Source organism: Anas platyrhynchos, chromosome 1 (genome assembly GCF_047663525.1).
Source record: "Anas platyrhynchos isolate ZD024472 breed Pekin duck chromosome 1, IASCAAS_PekinDuck_T2T, whole genome shotgun sequence".
In the NCBI taxonomy this organism is placed as follows: Eukaryota; Metazoa; Chordata; class Aves; order Anseriformes; family Anatidae; genus Anas; species Anas platyrhynchos.
This window is the reverse complement of record NC_092587.1, coordinates 88,976,582-88,991,018: the sequence shown is the minus strand read 5'-3', so window position 1 is coordinate 88,991,018 and position 14,437 is coordinate 88,976,582. Positions and strand designations below refer to the sequence as shown.

At 41.9% G+C, this 14,437-nt stretch overlaps 1 long non-coding RNA gene across 1 annotated transcript in view; it reads right to left on the bottom strand.

The window, feature by feature from the left end:
- LOC110353218 (uncharacterized) overlaps window positions 1-14,437 on the bottom strand; it is a 234,280-nt gene that overhangs the window by 42,298 nt on the left and 177,545 nt on the right. The window contains exon 10 of the long non-coding RNA XR_005267213.2: window positions 7,431-7,484. This is a non-coding gene — a long non-coding RNA (uncharacterized lncRNA). The remainder of the gene's footprint in view (window positions 1-7,430; window positions 7,485-14,437) is intronic.

Below are 14,437 nucleotides of genomic sequence, written 5' to 3'. Positions count from 1 at the left end.
TACTTTAGACCTATGGAACAACAAGCCAAGCAGCTTCCAAGAGGGTGTTTCCTCAGCATGACCCTGAAGGCAGTTTGAGAACAGGCTGGCTGCTCCCTCAGAGCACAGGCAGAGCTCCTGGAAACTTCAAAAGTGCCAACTACCAGCAGCACAGACAAGGCTGTCTGCCTCTGTGGGCAAGATCGTGCAGCAACATTCAGATTTAGCATGGGAATGGCCTCCAAACAGGGACAGTTGGAGTCAGGATTTTCACGTGGATCACTAAGAGAGGCCTATTGGAGAGACAGGCCTATTTGCAAAAGCTGGATGCACAGATTTCAGACAGCTTGAACACTTAAAAGATATTCAGAAACGGGCAGTGGTTCAGGTCCTCAGAAGCACAGTATCAAGTTTTCCTACATTTTTACTACCAGTACTGTGCAGAATAAATGTGAAATAAATTCAGCTAACTTACATTTACGAGAACTATCTCCTTTCCCACAGTGTGTGTCTCATACCAAGACCACTTCGAACACTGACTACTTCATACCTCCACCTGAGTTTTGATCGTCTAGAAGTAGCTTTGGTCCTGATCTGGTCTGTCTGTATTTTACATTGTTTTAGGTTTTCTGTAGAACAGTTAGCTAATTAGGTAAATACTCTATTGATTTAGGTAAATATTCTAATTTAGGTAAATATTCTATTCAGTCTCCTTCTAAATTTGCATAACTCTTTTGGCTCCCTCATAAATTAGACAGAAACAAACAGAAATTTAACAAACATGTTGCAGATCTCCACTTATTCAAACAGTAACATCCAGAGCAACTGGCAAGACTTCTAAAGTTCTCCGGATGTAGGCTTGATGTGGAGATCATGGTGGCTTAAATTTTATCCATTACAGAGCAGAGAATGAAGAAAATGTATCATACTTCTGGGAAAAAAAGAGTATATTTAAGCTGACTGGTTATTGCCCAGCCTACTTCTCCTTCCATTATATAGAAGTTTGTTCATGGCTTAGATCCCATTTCCAAGTAATTCAGATTCCTTCAGCTCATTTCTGCAACGTGTTTACTGCACCTTTCATGATTCCACTCTTCCCACATTGCTGAATGATGGAGCTTTTCATAGTCATGATTTTCTTTAGGATGTAAATTGGGGAGTGATGGAATGAAGAAGGGAAAGGAATTAATACCACCTCAGAAGGAAAAATACGAAATCTGAAGTTGGTTTTGGAAGAGAAAATATAAAAAATCCCACAATCTAAATGTTACATTTTGGCAGTATCAAAACAAAATTATCTTGACTGCAGACTTGAAGGTGTTTGGCTCTGTTTGCCTTCTTAAACTGCTACATATATTTGAAGTTTAAGGAATACTGAATCCTAGAAGACCAAGGTTTCAAATCGCAAGAGGCAGCCTTGAAGCTGTTCTTATTTTGAGCTCTATTTTAGAAAAACAAACAAACAACAACAACAAAATCTCAAGGTCTTAGTTGCCGATACCTTTGACATTCCTATAATCTAAGCTATTCAGATGGTAAATGTGCTCCAGAGCTGTAACTCAGAAAATGAGGGCTCCAAGGTGAGTTTTTCACTCCAAAATCCAGGCTCAGCACCAGAGCTAAGAGGTTTATATTGGAAGCGTGTCAGTGTGATGATGGATCCCCCTGGGATACACTAAAATGACAGCCATGATGACATTAGCTCTTCCCACTCATTTCTCCTCTGTCTCTGTTCAGTGACCCTCAGATAAACACCACGAAAGCTAACAACCACATTCCATAAACGTTACTTAAAACACATTTTGGTGACTTCATCTACAAATATTTCCTCCCATTTTTCTTGTTGTTATAATCATTGCATGACTTCAATTGCTTTAAATACTCTCTATCACAATTGTTTTAACCTATCCGTTTTACACCAGCCAACCTCTCTGCTTCTGATTTCTTTTTGCTTTCAAAACAAGGTTATGTAATGGCCTATGATGGATTTTTGTAATTTCAGACAACTCCAGACAACCTATCTAGACTACCATGGATTTCAATCATTTGCAGATACTAACAGGATAATATCTTTAAATGAACCTTTGTTATGATAGCAGTGTGGCAAGCCAAACTGCATAAGCGAAGGGGCTGCAGAGAAATACTTGGGAGGAAAAACTGCATATTGAAGAGTTACCACTGCTCAGTTCTGTATACCAGGATTGAATTCCACATGGAAAAGGACTTGCATTAATACTTTTGAAATTGGAAGTGGATGCTTTATTTCAATTCAATTTGTTACTCAGTATATGTGATCGTCTGGCTGCAAGCTCTGCAAATCTGGCTTTGGCAGTGCCACCATTAAAACACAGCTGGATGGGGAACATTTCTGTCCAGAGGACAGAGAAGAGGCAGCAGTATCTGACATGTCATTTATAACAGCTGTCACCTTTCTAAACTGCTACCAAACTCTCTTTCTACCTTCATAAGTATCTCTGTTTTCTTTTCACTGTTCCAGGCATTTGAAATATGAAGAGCCAGGGCAGTTGGTCTATTTTCCCTTACTCCGTTCACTTTAGCTTCTGTCCTTTCCTTATTACTCTGTGTCTATCAGCACAGTCTTTTCTGTACCATATTCCCAGCTACTGAATGCAGAACTTCGTAAGAAATTTTTAAATCAACTGTCATGCTTAAGCTGATTTCCAAATTAAAGAAAACACAAAAATCAGTATCTCAAGAGTTCTGTATCTCTGTGATCTTCAGAAGCATTTCATGACAGTGTCCAAAATATGTAATGCAATTAAGATACTGTGTTCTGGAATTGGCAGAGTTGAGACTGATCTTCTTCAATGCTGTAACTTGATGATAAATATTTCTAATGTTTGTGTTTATTGCCAACTTAGGACTCCCTGGATTTGGAAATGATTTCTATCAGACAGTTAAAAGTCTTAGATTAATCTTCAAGCAATTAAAGCATTAACACTTTTTGACTGAGAAGCGCAAACTTCCCTCACAGTGAGTAAGAATACAGCTCTTGGCTAGTTCTTAAATATATTTTACATTTTCCAAATGAATAAATAGAGACAAAGAAGTTTCACCGCCAGTCAGTAGCTGCAGCGATTACAACTCCCTCACCCCCACTCATGCCCTGCCCTTGAACTGGCAGGACTACAGTCATTTGCTTGTTCTCATTTTGTTCTGAAACAAAATGGAATGAAGAGACCAGCTACGGGGAGAAACAACTTATAGGAACTTTCATGTTTTAATTTACTCCACCAATATTCTGCAAGTAAAATTTTTGAAAGTTTATGTGACCGCATTCTCAAACATAAATGAAATACATAAATTGTGCCCAGAATAAGCTGAGACAAGTACAATGCAACATTTATTTTCCTTAAATAAACAAAGCTTATTTGTTCTCATTTTCTCCTTCATTTTTGTATATGATCGTGTAACTGTGAAAAATTAAATGATGAATGGAAACCTCTCCAGGGTGTTCAGCTGCAATGAATGCAACATATGCTATTTGGTCACGAAAGAAGAAAAAGCTTTCCGGTCATTTGGAAGCTAAACTCAAAAGTGTTTGATACTTGGTAGAGACAAAGGTAGATTTTTAGAGGTAATATTTCTACCCTTTGATTCAAGATAAATTTTCGTTTAATTTCAAAATTTAAACGGAACATAAAAGTCTTTGGAGTACTGCCATCAATGCAGAGGCTATCATTAACTGTATCTCATTAGGGTTAAAGAGAGATTCCCTATAATGCAAGTATTTGGAATAAGATCTTACCACTTTTGTCTGAAGCATAGACCTGTTTACATAAGTGGGTTGATCAGAGACAGTTTCTGGCCAAACAAATGTTCAAGAAGATTAATGACGAACACATGTTCTATTTTGTTATCTAAAACAACACCCAAATTCTTGACTGAAATCTAGGTTATGTGATGACATAGTGTGTTGGTTAGGGGTATTTCCTGTTTTTGGAGTGTTAACCCACTGTGTCCTGTTCTGTTGCTCTTTGGAGAAGCAGCTAGTTATATTTTTGTAGAAGGCTTTCACTTCTTTACTAGTGACAGAGTGAATTTTCCTTTCTGTTTTTGGGCTGAGAAATGTAGGGCTGAGAGGTGGCCCAAATATGTATGCAGAAAACACTTCACCGTGTGCCTTCTTGTGTGCCACAAGAAGGACAACAAACAGCTTACTAGGAGAGGCAGCTCCTCCCTCGTTTTGAGCTATTCTGCAGTTGTTAGGATGCCATTAAAACTTATGGCACAGCACGAGGTTTGTCATTACCCAGATTCACCAGAAAACATGATAAATTGCTGCTGCTTCGCTTTGCTCATGACAGTTACACATGGATCCAGCCTGCTGAACTGGTCAACAGCTTGGAGGCCTTTTTAGACCTCTCAGTCCTAGTGGATAATTAAGTATCATTAATTTTAACAGTCCATGCAATTCAATGGACCTGGCCACATTAATCTATGTATTAGAGGGAAACTCAGGGCATTAAATCTAGGAAACTGAGGAAAGCTGCAGCTAGAACTGGACATTAATATGGAACCAGACAGTAGATACCAGACCTGGGTGTTCTGGTGGATGAGTTGAACATGAACCAGCAACATGGTTTTGCAGCAAGGCAGAGGACAGCCTCTGGGGAGACATTAGGAAGAGCATGGCCTTCAGGACAAGGGAGGTGATTCTTCCCCTGTGTTCAGCCTTGGGGAGGTCACATTTGAAGTGCTGTGTCCAGTGCTGGGTTCCCCAGTACAAGAGAGAGGTGAACATTCTGGAGCCAGTCCAGTGAAGGGCCACAAAGATGACTGATGGACTGGAGCACCTGACAGCAGGAGAGGCTGAGAGCTATGATTCTCTACCCTACCTTATCAATAGGTATGAATGCCCAATTTAGTGGGTGTAAAGAAAATAGAGCCAGACTTTTCTCAGTGGTATCCAGGGGAAGAACAAGAGGCAAGGGGCACAAACTTGGAATACAAGAAATTCAATTTAAACATCAGAAAGAAAGAAAAAAAAAACTTTTTTTTTTTTTTTTTACTTGAAGGATGATTCAGAACTGAAGTAGGTTGCCCTGACAGGCTTTGTGTCTTCATATTTGGAGATATTCAAAACCCAGCAGATATGGTTCTGAGGAATCTGTTCTTGTTGGACCTGCTTTTGGTAGTGAGGTTGGATTAGATTATCTCCAGAGGTCCTTGTTACCCTAACCATTCTGTGACTCTGTGATTGTAGGCTTAATCATGAAAGTGAGTCTGATACTCTAGGGGTTCAGTGTCCATATCACACCTGCACTCAATAGCTTAATAGTCTGTTAATATAATAGTCTGTTAATATAATCTAGTTTAAAATGCATGTCCTAGCTGAGTATTGAAAATCCTGTGCAGGATTGTTTCTTACCACCTTACTTCTGTTTGTGACAGTTTAGGGGTTGCTTAGAGCCTATAGCAACAATGGCAAATACAAAACGTGAAAAGTGGCCTCCAAGCACTTAGCAGAGCCTAGCTTCCTGCTCTGCCAGATGTTGCACTTGTTCTAACCAGGCCTGCATTACTTATTTCAGGCTATAGGCTGTGAACATTAGCATCGCTTTCCATTTTGTGTTGTTTCTCTTTAGCAATGGCAGTGGCATCACCACCAGTGGAGACTGAAGTAATACCAGCCCTCAGCCCACACCAGGGACCTCAGACAAGCCTGCCATGCATCAGCTGGTGAGCAACTCCATCTTACAAAGGAAAAACCAGAAGGCAAAGCATAAACCTATGGGCTCCAACTCCAATTGCAAACGTTTCTACGGGTGACAGCTGAACTGGGCACTTCACCTCAGCCTCACAGCATACAGTGTAAAAAAGTAAACAGTGTGGTTCAGGGTAACTGAGGCTAGTAGCTGCCTAAGCCACTGCAGATAGGCCTGCCTGTCAGAGCAGCATGGCAAATGTGTGGTACAGCAGAAAGAGAACCCAGGACTCCTGGTTGTTGGATCTGATCTTTGCTTGATGTTTTCTCCAACAATACGTCCTGTCCTTGCCAACTTATTCTAAATGATTCATTTTGTTACTGGATAGTCATATTTTGTGGGTAGCCACTAGTCAGTTTGAGTTATTCACTTTTACAAAATACTTCCTCTAAAAGGTACTGTAAACAGAATTAATTTTTAAATAGTTTGAGTTGTTTGAAAGCCATGAGCAATGGTTATTAATATTGGCACAGAATAGGTCACATGCTGATGATTCAAGGGATGGAAACTGGAACATTTTGGACAGAACTGATGTTTTTAGATTCACTTGCCTTATATACAGACATTATGGTGGTAGAAGTGTTAATTATACCCAAGACAGCAAACCGGGGAAGTTACAGGTACTAAATACATGTGGACATGTGGTTATATAAATTTTTAGATGAAGAAAATCATATATATTCAAGTAATTTAGTTTCCATTTGTTGGCTACAACATGCAGCTCTATCAAGCATCTATTCTAAAAGAGGAGGGGAAAGGAGTTTGTCACGTTGAAGGCAATGGAAAGTATGCTTGATATAGCATGCACAAATATGGACATGAAACTGGAAGGCTACACTGCTAACAACTCTTACAGATGCAAAGAAGCATGCACCCAGATTCCCGAACAACATACTGTGATGTTTTGACTTGAAAACTCTTGCACTGAAGCTCATTCTTGTGATAAAAAATGGCTGGTCCTCAATCAGCAAGCTCAACAAGCCAAGAAAGCTTTCCACTTGGTGACTGCAGCCTAGTTACCATTAACTCAACAACTGTTCTGCTTCCCTAAAAAACAATAAAAATCTCCAAGGCTTGCCACTGTTTGGAAAGAACCTATAGCTTTTTTGCACATGTCTAGACTGGTTTACTGCTTTTCAGTGCGACTTCTTGTCGTGGTATCACAGCCAGTATGTGCTTTTAGACTGCTGCTGACCAAGGCAGACTCTGAGTAGTCTTCAAAAGCAAAAGAATATGCCAGCAACTGAGTCAGTTTAAACTGCCTGCCAGGAATTTGCTGCATGCCATACAATACAGTTTTGAGTCACCTTCTAAAAACAACTTTGATGAATAAGTTTTTAAAAAGAAAAAAAAGGCTGTAATTCCCATTTGATCTTACGCCAGGACTCTGCCATGCTCCCTTTTTCTCCAAAGTCAAAGCACTTAGCCTGGTCGCAGTATAAATGGCTATTCAAAATGTCATGTTCAATAAGGAGCATGACCAGGGGCTGCATGCTGGGCCTTAATGAAAAAGCAGCCTTTGGTGGAGAGGAGCAGGAGTTAGATGCAACAAGGCACAGGCATTGCATGGGACTGTAAGAAAAAGAGAGTGGCTGCCTGGATGTTTGGAGTCATGATGGTGATACCCACACCTCTCACATCGCAATCTGACTGAGAACAACATGCCTATGGAAAACAACTGTGAGTTCATTAAGAAACAAAAGCTATTGTTGTTTAACTCACCGCTAGGTGTCACGACTTCTTCATTTTTAAGCAGACTGCCGAGTTTTTCTATGCCTAGGGGGAAAAGAAAATTTCAAGGTAAAGGCAGGAAGCCAGTGTATTAGCCAAATACCCAGGCCGGCTCCAATCTAAATTCTTTTCAGTAAAGTCAGGTTGGTAGATAGCACATTCAGAGAAAAATGAGAAATCATTTCCATCCATTTTGCAGATTTCTGCCATCACAGACCATACTGAAATACTGAAAATGTTATGAGTGCAGGTAGCTGTAAAGTTCAGCATGCTTAGTGCACCACGGAGTTCTCCTTATAACTGTTTGCTTTACTCTGTCAGAAATCAGCCCCAAACTCAGTAGACCTACAGATATATTAAAGTGAAAAGACTTTTCCCCACATCAATGAAATGACTCTTCTTTTTCAATGTGTCTCAGAACATCTCATTTTGCTAAAGTCAGTCCCTGTTATTACAAAAAATGCTGTAATTTCGGTAGCTTTGGATACTGATAAATACAGAGACACAGATCTGTGGATATATTTTAATATATATTCACAGGAAAAGCGAGGATCAGGAAATACTGGTGCAACTTTCCACCCCTCCCTATGCCATGCACTTCTCCTATGCTGTTGTGCTCTCCAGGGAAGTTTCACCACTTCCTGCTTCGTTGGCTTTTCCACTGAGACTGAATGCAGTGGAGGTGGTCTGGTTTTATGCTCTCCACTTCACAGAACTGTGAATCTCCTTTCTTGCAAATAGACAGATGGTCGTCAGGATAAGGCTAGAACATACAGAACATACTCGATTTTTAATCCTGTGGGCTGGACACAAACCAGCAAAGGAGTGAGGAGCTCTTTCTCCCTCTCAAGGTTTCCACAGTCCCCTTCTAATTGGGATTAAAAGCTTAGATAGACTTGTCAGGAGAAAACAAGCAAAAGCTTCATGAGAGTGCTCCTCCCTTTGTTTCTGCATATTCTGTGTCACAATTAATGCTGAATGTTCTGTCGCGGACATGAACCCACCAGCCCAGGATGAAGCAGGAGACCTGGAGCACCAGCTGCTTCTGGGCACTTCTTAGGAACTTGGCAGCAATTTCTATTTATTTATTTATTTATTTATTTATTTAAGACTAAGACTGAAGTGGCTGCCCTGTATGGGCAGATGTTTTCCTCTGACCCTCTAGCAGAGCACACATTTGCTGTATGATTTACAGCTTGCTCTTTGAGCCAAAGGAAAAATCCAAACATTGCTGGCTGCAGACAGATTTTGTTTGACCTCTTAAGTAGTTTAACAGGGTACTGGCCTTCTTTCCCATTTTAGGTCTTTCCCTTCCAGAACAACAGAATAGACCTAGTGATGCAACTTCTAAACCACCTGCATAATGCCCTAGGCTTGAAGTAGTGGATGTGTGATAATTTGTTGCCTTTAAGATAAGAGCTCTTTTGTTTCCTACAGGGGACATCCTGCAGCAGCACAGGAAAACACAGAAGGGAACCTCATGAGTGACTTTCTCTCTTCTAGGTGCAAACAGTGATTTTATTGCAATGTGCTATGAGTTTCCATCTTCCGATTTTGTAATTTAGGAACCTGAGAATCAGCATTTGCTTAAGAATTTAAGGCTACACAGTTTCCTCCATCCTTCAAAGTAAAGTCATGTCACTGGGTGGTCTTGGCACAGAGCATTCACATGAGGCTAATAAAGGTGATTTTTCTAAGTACAGAACCTGAGATATCTGATTCATATTACAAATATGTAATTAACCTGCTGCATAAATTCAGATTGATTCATACTCCATAATCTGTGTTGAAGCAACTGAGAAAGATTCCAGCCATTTTTAATTTTTGTTTTAAAGGGACACCATTCAACCTTTTACTTTTTTGTCAGAGTCCCTTCTGTATTTAATACTGTTCTGCTAACATTCCCTTTGCTGTTACTGAAAAAAATGTATCTTTATTATTTTCTTTCCATGTATTTACCTTGGGCATTTGTGGGCGGTTAGGGTCTGTCGGCCGGACGATGTGGCGCAGCACGGAAAGGTGGAGCCCCTCCCTTGATGGACAGTAGCGTGTGGTCTGTGATGTCAGCGAGCGGGAGTGACGCTATGGGCCTCACGCCCTGTGACTCGACGATAAACGCCGTTTGCCATCCACCACATTGGTGTCTGTGAGCCAAGGGACCGAGCGGCCTGGGCTTGGTCGCCACTGCCCCCTGAAGGCAACAAGCGGTGCCGAAACCCGGGAAAGCTGCATTCGGGTGAACGGCGGCCGGAGCGGCGGGACTAGCCTGAGGAAAGCCGGGAGAGACCACCGCCATGTGCGCCCCAGTACGGTGCCGAACTAGAAGAGTCGGGTGAAGATGCCTCCGCGGGAACGGGGAAGAAGTGCTAGGTTTCACTAACACGTGGAAATGCGAGAAAGAGGACGGCTGTGGGGGCGCCCGGGGAGGAGGTAGAAGCGCGAGAGAGGGGCAGAGAGCCGATCGGAACGGCCATCCGAAAAAACGCTCCTGTGGGGCAAACGCCTCGCCGAGAAGGCGGCGGGGCGAGCCACGAGGGAGAGAGCGGCCCGCCCGCAGGGGTGGGGGGCAGGGCCAGGACTCGACGGGAGGGTACCGGGACGCGGAGGTGAGCAGTCAGCCGAGCGCCGACTGCGGATCAGATCCTGATTCACATTCGGAGGAGGAGGAGGAAATGGGGACAGACAGCAAAAACATCCCCAACCGAAATAAAGCTGCACCGTGAGGGGGAGAAATTCCTCTCACGGATTGGAGGAAAATTAAGATTGCATGTGCTGTCTGGGCTCTATCGGCCATGCTAACAGTTCCCGGTCTGGGTGACAGACGGGGGGCAGAGGGTTCACTCACCAATAAACCCTAACGATGTGCAAGCGATTGTTAAAGCCATTGCGGATAAAGGGCTTCATTCTGCAATGGTCTCCACCCTCATAGATGGTGTTTTCGGGGGAGACGACATGCTCCCGTTTGATATAAAACAAACTTGTTGACTGATCTTTGACTGGGGGGGGGATGATCGTTTTTAAACAAGAATAGGAGGACAACTGTATGAGACTACTGGCCCAAGTAACTGGGGCGGATCACCCACTGTATGGCTCTAGCCTGCAGCAGCTAATGGGTATGGACCCAACAGTGATCACCCCCCAGGCGCAAGCCCAGGGCCTGTGGGCCCATGAAGTTACGACAACTCGTGCGGCCAGAGAAGCTCCAAACAGCCAACACTCCAACTTCCAGTGGAAAATGCAGCCTCAAGGAATGATCAACTCGCCTACTATCTGCCAGATCACAGTGGATTGGGCGCTGGCACCAGTTCGGCACAGTGCCCCGACCGCGTCTCAGAATAAAACTAATGAAAACTGAGTTTCTGTTCACAGGAACAGATCATCGGACACCCCTGTAATCTGTATACCCTGGTGACAAGAAAAGACAATAAGTCAGCAAGCGTCCTGTCTAAGCCTGAGAGTTCCACACTGGCAGAATCCAGACAACAGCAAAGCGGCCTCCGTGGGTGGGGGCTGCGATGCCTTCGTATGATCTTATCTTTGGACCTTGTATACTAAATAAGCTTGTGTTGTTTGTTAAAAGTTGGTTAGAGAAAGTTAACATTATGTTGGTAGAACACCAACAACTACTTTAAGAGTGTATTTACTCAGGGTTACCAGTTACCTCCTAGTTTTCTCCTGGTTACTGTGCCTTATGTTTTTTATTTAAGTTATGATGTCTACGTCTGAAGATTGTTATATTTTAGCTAATTTGGTTGTGCATAGGGAGGGGGGAAATGTGGGTAGTTAGGGTCTGGCGGCCGGAAGATGTCGCCGTGCCATTCCTGAACCAGGTCACCACTGCCCCCTGAAGGCAACAGGCATTTGACAGTATCTTGTGTCTAGTCAGCTTCACTTCTTTTAAAATTGGAAAACGTAATGGCAAAACCATTGAAAAATAACGGAAATTCAACAGCAGGTGCTGTTGAAAATACTTTCCACTAGTTCTTTAAAAAATATTGCATTTCAAATTTACAGAGTCTTTACTTTGCAGCTATAGTTAAGTGATCATCACACTTATCCAATATTCACGTTACCCTGTATTTGTTATTATTTATTATTGCTTGCTATAGGGAAATGGAATAAAATGCCTCTGTTTCTTTTCTGACCCCTGATTTCTATCTCCTGAAGCACTGACATGAAGCCTTATTTCTCCTAGATCTTTAAAAAAAAAAGTATTTCTACAACTGTATGCTCATTCTTTTCCAAAGATATTCTACCCACATCTTCTCTGGTACAGATGGTTTGTTTCCTGGCTTCCAGTAGATTCTTCTTGCCTTGCATAAGAACAAATTAATCAGTAGTATCTTTACCCTATGGGAAGTAATGTCTGTCTGGTGAGAAGATAATCAGAAACATCTTCAGAGATCCAGATGTTTTGCTTTAACCAAAATAATGTTTGGACATCAACTATGAGTAGAAAAGAGATGTGTTTTCTCAAGAATTCCAGGTAAACTAGATGAACTGCTCAGGAGTAAGTGCTGAAGGTATTCTAAGGCTCTAAAATTGGTGCTATCAACACTACAAATTAACTTGATATGCAATACATACATCTTACAAAGAAGAGTTTACAAATTACCCCTGAATTAGATGGTACCAGGAAGCTGGGGTAGGATTTACTGGTGACATCAAATTAAACCCTTGAACAGCAGATCTAGGGGTGGATGAGCCTTGTCAGGACAGAAGCTGTCCTGAACATATGCAGAAACACATGCCTAGTGCTTGGGATGCCTTTCCTAGGCAAGGCTGGAGGATTGAGTGCCTTGATCTGTACTCTTCTTTATTTCTTCTCAAAATCAGGCAGACTGATACCAACTCGTTTGTTTTTTTTTTTTTAGTGCTCCTCTATTACTACTCCTGAAAAGGTAAGGAATATTACCTGTAGAAGGGGTACCAGCTCTTACTTGTTTCACAGTAGTGAAGTAAATGTAGCTGTGCTAGGGACTATGAGGTACTTGAACCCTCAGACAAAGTGGAAAATGACACTGATCTCAGACTTGCATGGACCTGTTTGTATCTTATTCTTGTACAACACAACCTGTAAGGTGAACTTAAAGAGGAATAGACAAACACCTGGAGGGTATACAGTGAGGTTGTCTAGAAGCCTTGAAGAGAGGCAACTGCTGATTCAGAATGATGCTTCTGAATCTTTGGAAGCAAGCTTGCTTAAGAGTAGGAGACATAACCGGACAGACCAGCTTGTAGACAAGAATAAAATGAAGGGCAATGAAATGGCACTTTGGACCATACCACTTGAGTGCTTCTCAGTCCTTGGAAAGATACACCTTAAAACAACAGACTGTAAGATCAGGGCAGCTGCATTATCATCATTTATACAAAGGGATCCAAAGTACTGGGAGATCAAATGATAAAGCATGGAAGATAAGAATATGGCCTTGATAACCAGTGAGTTGAACACCAGTCCCTGAAATATTTCAAGCAGGCAACTCGGCTGCTCTTCTCTTGCAAGCATTCTTAAGTGCTGAATGGATGCATGTGCATTTCTTGATGGGAGATGGCTGCAAACTAGGAGATCCCTCTGGCTTGTAAAAGTTTGGCTAACAGTATTCACTTGCTGCTGTGTACTGTTTTTTGGCAGGCGGACCAATATGTGACCCATGCATATGATTAATTATAATGTCTGAAAAAAAAAATAACAAAAAAAAACTAGTCTGTCTGCATTGCTAAAAAACTATCCTCTGCATGCATGGAAAAGTCTCTTCTGAAGCAAAAGAATGCGGCTGAAGACTAAAACCATCATAAGGGGTCTCATTCAGGCAGCTAAAATGAAACCACTGAAGTAGTTTCAGTGACCCTAGAAGCAGGCCGTCAGCGCTGTGTCTTGGAGGCCCCACTTAACCCTGGGAAAAGTCACTCCATCATCACAAGCATCTGTTTCAAAAATCTGTGTCATCAAAGAGGCCGCTAAGATGAAATCACAACTAATAGCCAAACACATGCTTCATAAAAGATGCGCTCAAAGAACAGAACCCAAACCAAAAAAAAAAAAAGTTCTCACTGTTGTTCCATAACATTCTCTAAACAGCAGATGGGAAGCACAGTTGCATGCATTTCTTAATGAATGAAATCCAAACAGCTATCTCCAAGCTTTCTACTGAGTGCCACAGGCGGGTCATTCACCAATGATCCTATTTAATTTATCAGTCTTTTTCATTCCAGCCTTGTGTGCCTAAAGCACTAATTTATGACAATGGCCTGATTTTCACGGCAACTGTTCCCATATGCTCCTGCTGGAATTGGAGTTTTCAGAATCTCTAAAGCAAGTCTGCTCTATGGAGCGGCTAAAGATGGCTTTTAGTTGTATAACTTTCAGGCATCTCATATCACTGTCTTTAGGCCAAGTGGAGAAAGTTACAGCAGATCTCAGGCAGTTAGTAAGCCCTGCCAAACCCCAGGGGATGATTTATTCATCAGATTTTATGAACTCAAAATCGTGTCTTTGCTATCTGGGAGTTGCATAGTCAGTCAGAAAGTTGGTCAGGCGTGAACACTGCAAGCAGCACTGAAAACAAATTCTTTTTAAAAACAGCATGTCTCCAGCCAGCTGGACTAAACATGCCAGGCAGCCCTCATGTGGACTAGTCCAGCTTTCCTGATGACCACAGAAGCTGCTGGTACCAAAGCAGAGCACGATTTGGGCATCACAGAGAAATGACCTCCTGAATGGTACCCTACTGACCACTGCACACACTGTGCAGCTCGGTCTTGATTCATGTTTAGCCCTTCCATGTTAACTAGTCAAACTTGAGTTCTGCTTCATTTTGGAAATGCTTTTCTTGCTTTGATTTGATCTTTTGGTTTTGCAGAGTTGTCTTGGAATGCTGATTGGGAATTCAGGTGTATTTATACTATTTTGTCTTTCTATGGCAAGGAGGCATAAATTCTGACCTGCTTGCCTTGCTCCTTTACCAGGAAATTTTCTTTGCACTTTACTTTTCCTT